Source organism: Heliangelus exortis, chromosome 2 (genome assembly GCF_036169615.1).
Source record: "Heliangelus exortis chromosome 2, bHelExo1.hap1, whole genome shotgun sequence".
NCBI lineage: Eukaryota > Metazoa > Chordata > Aves > Apodiformes > Trochilidae > Heliangelus > Heliangelus exortis.
The window spans coordinates 44,041,943-44,053,848 of NC_092423.1; the positions used below are offsets into that span (position 1 = coordinate 44,041,943).

General features: G+C 45.2%; 1 long non-coding RNA gene across 1 annotated transcript; it reads right to left on the reverse strand.

Moving 5' to 3' along the window:
- Nucleotides 1–7,193: 7,193 nt before the first annotated feature.
- On the reverse strand, nucleotides 7,194–11,798 carry LOC139792482 (uncharacterized). The gene is made up of 6 exons (XR_011724290.1): nucleotides 10,366–11,798; nucleotides 9,586–9,696; nucleotides 9,368–9,460; nucleotides 8,999–9,114; nucleotides 8,695–8,861; nucleotides 7,194–8,562 (listed from the first exon to the last, which is right to left on the reverse strand). It is a non-coding gene; the product is annotated as an uncharacterized lncRNA (long non-coding RNA).
- Nucleotides 11,799–11,906: the final 108 nt, after the last annotated feature.

Here is an 11,906-nt window from a genome sequence, read left to right on the forward strand (position 1 = left end):
TATTACCTCTATATACCCAAATAATTACCTCTTCATAAAAGATTTAGCTTGATCGTGCCCATGGCCTTTCCTGGTAATAAAACACTGATTTTGGAGAATGTGGGGAAAAAGTATCAGTAAGAAGCTGGAGCAATTATAACATTGGATTATATGTTCATTAATGTTAGTTTTGACATTCCAATAGAGGAAGAGAAATAATGAGCAATGGATTGCTGAAATGAAATTTGGATCGGAGCAGAAACAAAAGAATTCTTTGCTTGTATGATAGAGAAAATGTTTCTTTTAATGGCTGCTATAACATCACTGTAAGTGTGAGACAGTTCAAGCATTTTTAAACATCTTAGTCTAACCTCCTCTCAAGTGGATAACATTGACTTGCTGGCCAACTAATGAAGCATATTGGCTAATTCCAGTTCACTTTTAAGTAATTCATCAAATATCTCATTTACTTATATAATCTGAACCTGTTTTATCAACATAACACAATAATAATTCAACATTTTCCAGAAATAAAGAGACATAAATAGAAATACTTTCAGCTTCTTTTCTTACATGCCTATCTGCCTTACACTAAAAATGGAACAGTAAAAGTTTAGGGAAATTTGCCCAAAAGCCCAAGCATGAACAGTATCATTGCAAGCTACCACTAAATAAGATTACATAAGTATCCATATGCTTATGCTTAAAAACAACAGCAAATGCCTTAAACACCATTTGATGATCATGCTCTCTGTCAAAGCAAAGCAAAAGGAGTGGGAAGATATTATGGACAATATATTGCTTGAAATGTATGCTAGAAACAGTGTTAACTGTGTGCACTTCTGCCTGGTTTATTGTGCTTTCCCAGATTCATACACTTCTCTTTCCATTAATTCAGCCAAATGGCCCAGTCATCTGCTTACAGAAATTTTAAGGATATTATAGGCAAAATACTTTTTCATCATCAGAAGCAACACTTCTGAAAGCTGAAATGCTGGTATCTCTGCAATACCAAGAAATTGTTAAGGGCCTCAGTGATTTGCTCATACTGAGTAAACTGAAACAAGGCAAGAGCATGAGGAAAACGAAGGTGAAACTGTAAAGACCTAACCAAAAAAAGCTATCAACTCAAAAGAAAACAAAAATTTCTAAAGCTCTGCTTCTCTTTATTGCAGGAAAAGAGAAAGAGCCTGAAAATTGTGCTGATTGATGCTCTTTTTATGACTCAGAGTGTCTGGCATTCTTACAGTAGATGTCTTTCAGTAACAGTGGAAAGGCAAACTATCAGCTTCTCTCTGCCTGCAGTTTGCAGTGCAGGAGCTTAGCAATATTGCAGCATAGTGCTACACTCTCCTTTTGTTGTCAGCATGGATGTAACCTGATTATCACTTTAAATAGCTCATCACATGAGCTTCAGAAGCACCATGCCCATCTTCTCTAAGCCTTCTTCTAAGGACAGAGTGTGTTGCCTGGTAATATTCCCAGCCCTCATTCACACCAGCACTTATGATCACTGTATTGCACAGTGAGCTTAATGCATTCATCGTGTAAATGACCAGACCTCTAAACTCTGCACAACAAGGATGAGAACATATGCCTATAGGGAGTATCACTGAGCCCACTTCTGTGGGTTCAACCCTTTTTTTCTTTTTTTTTGGCTCTACTGTGTCATTTGCATGAGCACCAGCAATGACTCATGTACCAGAAACAGTGCCCCAGATGTCCCATTTCTCAATCTGCTGCCTGTGAGAGTCTGATCTTACTGATTTGAAATTGTCTCAAAGAACAATTTTAAAGTGAATAGCCCTGGCTAGGGTGGAGCACCTGGCCTGGCCAGAGATGAGCAGGGGGTGACATCCAAAAAGTGATAAGAACTAAGAACTAATGGCTGGGTGGAGACTGCTCCCCTTTTCTGAGGGCCTTCAATGCTGGGATGTCCCTCAGGCACCTTTACCCTGGCCAGGGTGGAGGAAGCCACCTTGATTGTACTGATGCTGATTTACCTGGCTGAGGTGGCTGGAACAGAGCAGGGAGTGGTGCCTGGAAAGAGATAAGAGCTGTGTGCTGGAAGCCACCCCTCTTGTTTTCAATGGCTCTGATGCTAATGGACCTGGCCTGGCCAAAGCAGAACAGGGGTGACACCTGGAAGGAGATAAGAACTGATGAGTGGGTGGGGGACTGCACCCTTCTGAGGAAGCTCCCCTCCAGGCAGCCTGTCTGCAATGGCTCTGATGCCAATGACCCTGGCTTCTGTGGCAGCTGACTGACAGCTGCCCCTCTGGAACAGAAGGAACTCAGGGGTATGTATGGCTGTCCAGGCTGTGGCTGTTTTGGTTGTCTCTTGACCCACCACCATCTCGCATCAGACCCTCTCCAGGATCAGCGCCATCTTGAACTCGCTGGACAGCTGGGCCCTTGGTGGTGACGCTCTCTCTCTCTCTCTCTCTCTCTCTCATTCTTTCTTCCCATTTTCTTACCCTTTTTTTCTCCACTTTTTTTTTTCTCTCTCTCATATATTCTTTTCCTCTCTCCCTCTTTTTGCCTGGCTCTATCATTTTGCCTGTGTCAATTGTCAAATAAAGTCTACTTGCACCCGACCTTTCTATGGTTAGACTTTGTTTCGCGGATCCAAAACAAAAATAAATTCTGATGTTAACTCAGACCTTAACACTTCCTTTTCCTGCCAAGCTGGAGGATCTGGTCCATGGTTCAGCTAAGAGTCTCTTCAGTGAACTACCCAAAGGCCAGCAGCCACTCATCTCATCTTGACTGGATCTTACTTGCTCCAGGTCTCCTCAGTGTTACTGAGACAAGCAGGTTGTGGGCCAGATGGAACTTGTTGGCCCTGTAGTACCAAGGACATTTGGTGGACGTCCATCCTGAGCAGATAGGCTCTGGTCTGTTCAATAGGTCTGAGATGGCAGGAGAGTTTAATGTTTTAATACCAGATTGGACTGGGGAAGGAATTTTTTTTAAAAGGAAAAATGAAAGAATCTTTCTAATTCCCATTCTTTCTCAGCAGGTTACCATTTCAGTGTCTTGGCCTGCAAATTACATCATCATAATCCCTTCTCTTCTTCTCTATGCACTTCATGAACAATTTTTCATGGAGGAAAGGCTGCACATTCTCAAGTACATTCCTACTCCCTGGGGCACTGTGGGCAAGGTTAATAATTCCTGTTTGTTGCTTTGTTCACAGTTATTTCCACTGGACATTACAATCTCTCTTATTTCTGCTTCTGGGATTTGATCCCAGGCAGTACTTTTTCTCTATACGGTGTAAAGCCCACAGTGAGGAATCAAGTGTATGTAAGTGACTCTCTCATAACTTTTGCTGATGAATACTGCAGTGCTGAAGCAGAGAACCTCTTACACAGTTTACAGAGGTAATTTTGGTGTGGATGACCAAATTTATAGCAGAAGGATGCTGTGAAAATGGAGTAATTCATGCTCCTGGAGCACTCCGATAGTATACTGAAGAATGTCACAGAAGTATCAATATGGAAATTAATAAATCTGGAGCTTGAATAATAGAGTTTGTTTAGTATACACTAAATAAATGTTGGGCTAGCAAACCAGGCAATATGGATAGAACACAATATCATATTTATGTTGATTCATGGGTTCTTTTATCTTGTGGAATGAGTAAGGCAAAATTCCCATTAAAAAAAAAAAAAAAAAAAAGTATCTGCAAAAGCAGTTCTAATCTTTTGGAATTTTCTATCTCTTGAAGCCTTTTAGTTTTACAGTGTCAATATAGCACAGCTGTTTATGTGTGTAAGTGTATATTTCTCTAGGTTTATTTAAGAAACCCACATAATCATGATGTGGGACTATATTGTATACCATATCCACTTTGTGATACAGACCTCTGAAAAGAACTAGAAGTATCTAGCAACAGAATTAATTTAGCATACTCCAGAGATGTTAAATACATCTGGGCATAGGTTTCTCAGCTGAAGTCATCCTGGAGAAAACATGGGTTCTATTTTCACAGACTATTGTGGATACGGATTCTTTTGTCCTGCCTTTCTCAGCCTGATGATCTGCTAAGCCCCTTCTCCCTCTCCTTGCTTCTACATTGGAATCTTCCTAGTAACCTCTACTGACTCAGCTCTTATTCCTTACAGTATTCCTCAGCTCAATCCCTGACTCCATCCCTAGCCATTCTCAGTCCTTCTCCTCAGATATTCATATTATCAACAGTGATTCCCTTAGCCAGATCAAGGTGTTTCTCTCCTTGCACTTTTTTTACTTTCCCTTGTGGGTTGTCTGTCCCAGTCTTCTTGAGGAAAAGTCCACTTCTCCCTACCTGACCTGACTACAGAGCCAAGGTCCACTCCTAGTAAAGAAAAAAAACCCATGCATTTTCTTTTAAGCCACGTTTTTGCAGTCCATGCTCTGAAGAATGCCAACGGACTCAAGCCAAAGTGCAGCAGCACTCAGAATATTTTATTGTCATTTTACTCCTTAGTTCATTGTTAAGGTGGTCAGAGTTGAGCACAGACAACTTCGGCCCTGTTCTACACACTGAATGGGCTCTCTAGCAAAGCTTCTACACTGAAACAAAACAGAGGTTTTGCAAAGTCAAGTAACCAAAGCCTGAGATCAACCCTAGTAAAGGCTCTTTTCCACCATTCCACTCCTGACCGCTTCCAGGTGTTTGGGCCTTCTAGCAGTCACTGACACACTTCCAATCCTCTTGAAAAACATGTGGATGTTACAAAGTTACAGGTACACCATCTCCTGTTAAAGACAGAGATGCCTTTCCCCGAGACTGGAGCGGTGCCTGAGGTGGTCGTGATCCCAGGGCAGGCCCCGCCGTCGGCCTCCTGTGCCCCTGGCACAATGGTCGCTGACAGACGCCACCAGAACCGGCCAGCCCCTTAGCAGCAGCACCGCTGGAAGCAAGGCTTGCAGCCGAGTTCTCCCCATTCGGAAGCCTTGCCGCTCCGTGCTGCAGAGCGAATGGAGGTGAGGAACCTGCAGCTCCTCCCTGCAGCCCTTCCTCTCCCGCGGCAGCAGCAGGAGCAGCAGCAGGAGCAGCAGCAGGAGCAGCAGTCCCCCGTGCCCAGAGCTTGCCCTGCTGACCAGGCTCTGCTCCCGGTACCTCTCTTCTCTGGGCTCCATCGAACCTTCCCCGGGCTCTGCTTTGAACCCGCGGGTGGCGGCACATCAGGGCTGCAGCCCTGTGCCGCGGGGAATAGGGGGCCGGGGAGGACAGTGAATGGGAGCGGATCTTGGCTCTGCAAATCACGTTCCCCTCTGCTGATGCGAGGTGGATGAATGCTTGTTTCAGGTGTGTATGTGTGTGGTCTGTGGTCGAAAGGACTCGGGACTTGCCCTGAAAAATTCTGACACGATCCTGTGCTCCGTGGAGCCGGTCCTGTTCTTCTGGGAAGTGATAGCTTTGGAAGGAGGATCTGATGTGCCTGGTCCTGGCCGTGCTATTCCAGGTGGTTTGTTGCTGGCAGTGGTGAGGCTGTGGGCGCTGGCAGATGTCAGGGAGGGGGGGAATGGAGGGGGCGGTCGGGTTAGCAGGGAACACAGGGAACTGAGTGAGATGTGATGAGGGAAGAGCGTGTAAGCTCGTGTGCACGCTGTGTGTAGAGAACAAATAGCACAGCAGGTGCTCACTGATCAGGTAACAAGTAGATGGAACTAAATGAGGTTGGAAAATACTTAAAAAGAAAAAAAGAAGTGATACTTCTAGATTTAGACTTTACATTTGCTGTTTAACTCAATCCTGTGTATTGAGGAGAGGTCCAGATGGCAGGGAGCCATCTCTAATTCAGGCTGGGAGGAGGACCCTTTCTGTTGTCTGCCCAGCCTGGAAAAAACTCTATATTGGATTTCAGTGTTTGTTCTGCAACAATCTTAAGTGGTGCTTATATGAGAACTTTGGCCATTGCAAATTTGTGGTAGTGTAACAGAAATTGAGTTTTAGTGACTGAAATACCCCAGGGGAGGAGAGGAAATACCTGGTGGTGGGCCACAGCCAGGCTTGGTGGCAGCTCTGCAGTGGAATACCTGGTTTGGGAGGATGTGTCTGGTGCATGTTCATGTGGCCTTCACGCTGCTACTGGAGAAATGTCAGGGGACTTGCTGACTCAACTGCAGGAAAGGAGGCTTTAGATGGTTTTAACTTCCTCAAGAGCACCTGCTTCACTCAAAGCTTTGCACCTGGAACAAGGCTGTGTAGAGTGAGTTTACTGTGATGGTCCTTTTGGCAATAGGCTCCTTGCTGGTGTTGCAAGAGCTAGTAGCAGAAGTAAACTTGACTGCCACTGGAGCACAGGTGCTGAAACATTCCTTGTCTAAACTGTTACAACCTCTGGGTTTACCTTCATGAGCTTTACCCAGTGCACACTGGGAAGTGTTCTTCCTAGGAAGGGGGCTGAGGGCAAGGAAAAATTGCATTCCTGCACTAATGGTGGTACAGGGGTCCTGGAGTCAGCTCCCCCTTTGAAACAGGGATCTGAGTAGACAAGCTGTGACCTTTAGTCAGACAAGATCAAAATCAAAACTGGCACTCTGCTGCCTTGCCAACTCTTAATATTCTTTCTACCAATGCTTTTCTCCATCTCTCAGTCATGTTTCTGACTAATGCATAACAGAAGGATCTCCCCTGTCTCTTCTCTGGCATGGAAAGCAGTGATGTGGTATTCTGGCACTGGAAGTGGTGACATGAATCCACTCTGGTCAGTGAAGCAGTGGCTACCAGTCTAATGCCTGTGTTAAACAGAAGAGGAATGGGGAAGAAGCATCTTCTGATGAGCAGCTTAGAAGCTGAAGTGCCTTTCAGAATGGATGCAAGCTCATTTCTGGGGCACCTGAATTTTGAACCTGTATCTCCATGTGCTTCATCTCCTGTCATGACTGGCTCTGCCATTTAGAAGACAGACACTTGCTCAGACTGAGCAGCTTCAGTGGCTTCCTTTAAGGGAAGAAATGCTCCTATGGCCATCTTAACTAATTCACCCATAAACAAGATGTGTTGCCAGTGCCATTAGCAGTAGGGGGTCAGAGTATTTAAATGTTTGTACCTAAGCTACTGATTTTAAAGTTCCAGTGAAGGAGCTGGAGATACTGGGGGACATGCAGTGATCCAGTCATTCAGGTCATTGTAGAAGGGCAATGTGTTTTGTGCTATGAGCATTGGAATTCTTACTGTGGAGACCAGTTAGCAGGAGGACAGAGTTCTAGGACATCTGTGCACGAGTCAAATTGCCACTGTTACGAGATTTTAATTTACAGAGAAAATACAACCAAGTTCATCGATATCTTTTTCTGAAGTAAGTTTGATGGCAACAGTTGGGTAAAACTTCAGTAGACAAAACATAATAAAACAACTTTAAAAATAACCTAATCCAAACAATATTTAACATTTTCTACATTTCTCTGGGGGACTGACAGCTGTGTCAGCCTCCTCACACCTAGGAGGCAATGCCCTTTTTCCTGCCTCTTGCAATGGCAAGAAAAAGTTGTTTCAGTGCTTCTTCCAAAGTAATGTGCTCTGCTGGGTCATCCTGCAGCACCTTTTCAATGAGGTCACCATCATAGCAGGTCATGAATGTGCTCATGAAGAAAACAACAGAACATGTTTTTGTAATTGTGTCCTTGGACTTAAAGCTCCTCTCCACGAAAGTGTTTTCCCTCTGTCCTCTTACATTCAGTGGCTTAAAGCACCAGGAGATGCATCTCCCATCTGAGATGTACTTGTTAGGGAGCAGCCAGCCACAAACAGACCACTGTTTGTTGTTGGAAGATGCTGTTTTGTCAAACAAAGAAAAGGACCAGATTCTTCTCAACTGTACCTCTTTAAATGGAAACTATCGAGTTGGAGAGATGGCAACTCTCATCAAGGCACATTTAAAAAAAGCAAGAACAGAAAGAAAAGACTTGCAAAGCCCCCTAACATCTTATATGAGAACATACTCTGTGTGGAAAGTCAATCTATATATCTGGTACTTGGGACATCATCACTCTGATGTGGTGACCCTGAGAGGTCACCTTTCTGATGTCATCCAGTCTGAATGGCAGAAAGCCATCCTCTTCAATGACATTGCACTTGCTGAGCCCCAGCAGCTCATAAACAATGCAGACATAGCCATGGTACTCAAAGCAGCCTAACGTATGTACAGAACGTTAGGAAAAAGAGAAAAAGAGAAAAATACAGGACTTGCATCAGGCAGTCCATTGACATGTGCCTTTGCTATATATGTCACGTTTCAGAAAGTGACATCTCAGAAATCTTAAGCACAAATCTCCTTCTCCACTGTCAGCAGAACAGCCTCTCTTCTATATGACAGAATACAGGCTGACTCACAGGCCTCCAGGATCTCCAGATGCCCATTGCTCTGGCTTCCCTTGATGGACATGGGCTCACTGCAGTCGGGTCCTGCATGAGCATGGTGCTTGACTCCTGCTTATCCCTCAGGGAAGGGTTGGACATGTCTGCTTCTGACACCTGGCTCACCGAAGGCCCTGTCTCTTCCAAAAAATTGGTGTATTTTGGTGGCATGAAGAATTTCCTTGACTGTTGGTGCACCTTCTCCTTTGTCTTGGACTTTGGTTGTCTTCCTGGTTGGCCACAAGCAGGTGACAGTTTGTGACTGAAAGATGCTGTTTTGTTCCTTCACTAAATGTAGTTAATTTAACAAGTAGAAAGAAGTAGAAAATGTAACAAATCAAGAAAAAAAGAAGCATACTTACAGTTCACAGCTTTACAGATCTGATAGGCCATCTGTCTGATGCTGTCCAGACTGTAGGGCAGAAAGCCATTGTCTTCAATGAAATTGTACCTGCTGAGTCCCAGCAGCTCCTAAACAATGCAGACGTAGCCATGGTACTCAAAGCAGCCTATTATCTGGACACAGGAACTAGAAAAAGAGAAAAATACAGGACTTTTAACAGGCAGTTGCATACAAGGCTTTGCTACATAGATCACATGTTCCAGAAAGCACCATCTCAGAAACCTTAAAGCCAAAGCACAGCATGGTTGGCTTTGTCTGCTTACTGTGTCCTGCTGGGGCCCAGTGCATTTGAGTAGTCCAGAACTTGTATTTCATCATAGCCTGCCATGGAATGGCTATCAACATCTTTTGCTATTTTCACAGCCACGTGTCTGCCGTTCTGGAAAGACAGGTTTTTAACAGGGAGGAGAACAATGAGGGATTTTACCCTAGATCTTCAGGAATTATTACCATCTATGTTGTGTACAACAATGGGAACCTTATCAGAACAGGCCTTCGACTGTAAGTACATACAGAATTAACCTAAGCAGGGTTCATCCATGCATAGACACAAGTAGAATTTAAACTCAGAAACCCTACTCGCTATACCTTATGTATTGGTGTTATTGCTCGAGGTTCAAAGCCCCATTTACCTCCTCTCTCCACTGACATGTCCTGGGCTAATACCAGAGGAACTTCCACTTCTCACAGCCTCACATCAGTTTCCGCTTGGGAACTGCAGCAGCCTTCAAGGAAGACACAGAGCACCAGGTGAGGAAGATAAACCCCAATGCAATCAGAAATAACTTCCCCAGCCATACTGTGAGTGCATCATTTAGAAAAATTACATGTATTTCATTAAAAGACTTACTCTCGGTGACTGATGCATTCCACTACCAGTCCAAAAGTGTCCTCACTCAAGGCAGCAGTGACCTCATCCAGAAAGAGAACTCTCAGTCACGCAAGTTGTGAAGTTACTCAGCTATTGAAAAAAAAACAACAAACAGAAATGGAACAAACAAAAGGACTGGATTCTTTTATACTGTGCCTCCTTAAAAGGAAAATACCCAGTTGGAGAGATGTTACTGGCAGCTCCCATCAAGGCACATTTTAAAAAGTCAATACAGAAAGAAGTCAATACAGAAAGAAGTGACTTTCAAAGCCCACTCGCTTCTTATGTGAGAAGAACATACTCTGTGTGGAAAGTCAATAATAATCTATGCATCTTGCACTTTGGACATCTCCCATCTGACTCATGTGGTGACCCTTCTCGTCATCCTCTGTGGTGCTGGGTCTGTCCCTTGGAAGACTTTGGGATGGTCTAGGCAATCAATAAACCCAAGTGAATTCAGGTCAGAATAGGAAATTCAGTCAGCAGGGAGACAGATATTCAGGCATTCAGATACATGCCAGGCCACCAAGGGTTGGCAGGACCAACTTCACATTCAGTGCCCAGAAATTCACAGGGCATATGGTTTGTGTAACAGGAGGGAAACATACTCAAATGTTTTTGGATGACAGCTCAAAGTGGCAAGGCAAAATTACAACACGATTACACTTCTTTAAAAAGATTGGTTCACTGAATTTTACTTGAGGATTTCAGTGTCCATCTTTTTATAAAAGCAAAAGGATTTAATAATTATACACTTACACAATAAACATAGCAGCAGGGAAATTGTGTTTCTGCCCAGACGAAAAGTGCTCTTTCTCATAGGTGGGGATCTGCTGTAGACCCCACTGTCACCACCACCTGTGCAGGGGCCCTGCTCAACCATCTCCGACACCTGAACCTCCAGGCTGCCAGTCGGCCCCACTGCCCTCATCCTCACTCAAGCACTGCTCTTCCTGCTCCAGGAACATCTGCAATGAGTCCATGTTGGTCAACTCATGGCCCCTTGCTGGCCATGCACTCTGAACTGCCAGCAAAGTTCTCAGTCTGTCACTGTCCCCCGTGTCCTCCATGGTGCTGGTGCTGCCAGTAAGGTGACTGCTAGCAGTCCCCAGGGATGTGCAGGAACAGCAGGCTGCTGGGCTGGGGGCAGAGCCTTCCACTGGAGTGGCAAATTGTCCCCTCTCTTCAGAAACATCTGCCAAGCAACAGCTCTTCTCCACTGCCACCAGAACAGCCTCTCCTCTCTCAGACAGCCTACTGGCTGACTCACAGGCCTCCAGGATCTCCAGATGCCCATTGCTCTGGATTCCCTTGATGGACATGGGCTCACTGCAGTCGGGTCCTGCATGAGCATGGTGCTTGACTCCTGCTTATCCCTCAGGAAAGGGCTGGACATGTCTGCTTCTGACACCTGGCTCACTGAATGCCTCATCTCTTCCAAAAATCTGGTGTATTTTGGTGGCATGAAGAATTTCCATGACTGTTGGTGGGCCTTCTTCACCTTGGACTTTGGCTGGCTCCCTGGTAGAGGTTGCACCAGCTTGTAGATGCCATGGCTGAGCTTCAGTGTACTGAAGATGACTCACTTGTACAACTTCATTCTTTCTGTCAGCCTGGAGTCCAAGATGCCGGCAGCTCCCAGAAGGCCATCCCTTGACATGGTGCTGCCAACGCCATTGCCAAGAGAGTTATTGGAAAGCTGCTTGAGCTTCAGCCTCCAATCAATTTCTTCATTAATTCTTATCGTGTCCTATATCAACCTCTGGGGCACACAGTAGTCCTTGAGGTAACCATCCTCCTCCTGGACCTTCCCCAGGAAAGTTCAGTTTCCCCACAAACAGCCTGGATGGCTCAGGGGTTTGCCCACGCTACTGTCCTTACTGCTGACTCAGGCTTGGACTAAACTGTCCCTCTGATGGACCCCTGAGAAGGTTTCTTACAACCCAAACCCTTACATGGGTCTAGGATTATGATGAAACCACCACAGCAACCTTTCCACTGGCACTGCTGGAAGCACCACACGGAGACATGTGACTTGGAGAACCAACTTTCAGGCATAAGGCTCAGTTCACTCCGCTGAGGCGATGACCAAGTGATGGCTGAAATCCTGGAAGCTCCTTCGGAGAGAGGTGGTGGGTGAAGGGCTGCAGGAATGCAAAGGGAGGTGAAAGCGTTGGTGGTGTTCTGTGTGCAGCAGTAGTGAGCAGAAGAGAACAGCTGGGACAGGATCTGGGTGAAAATGCAGCTGCTGGAGGTGAGCAACTGCTGGGACACAGTGTGCAAGCTGTCTATGTCAAAAC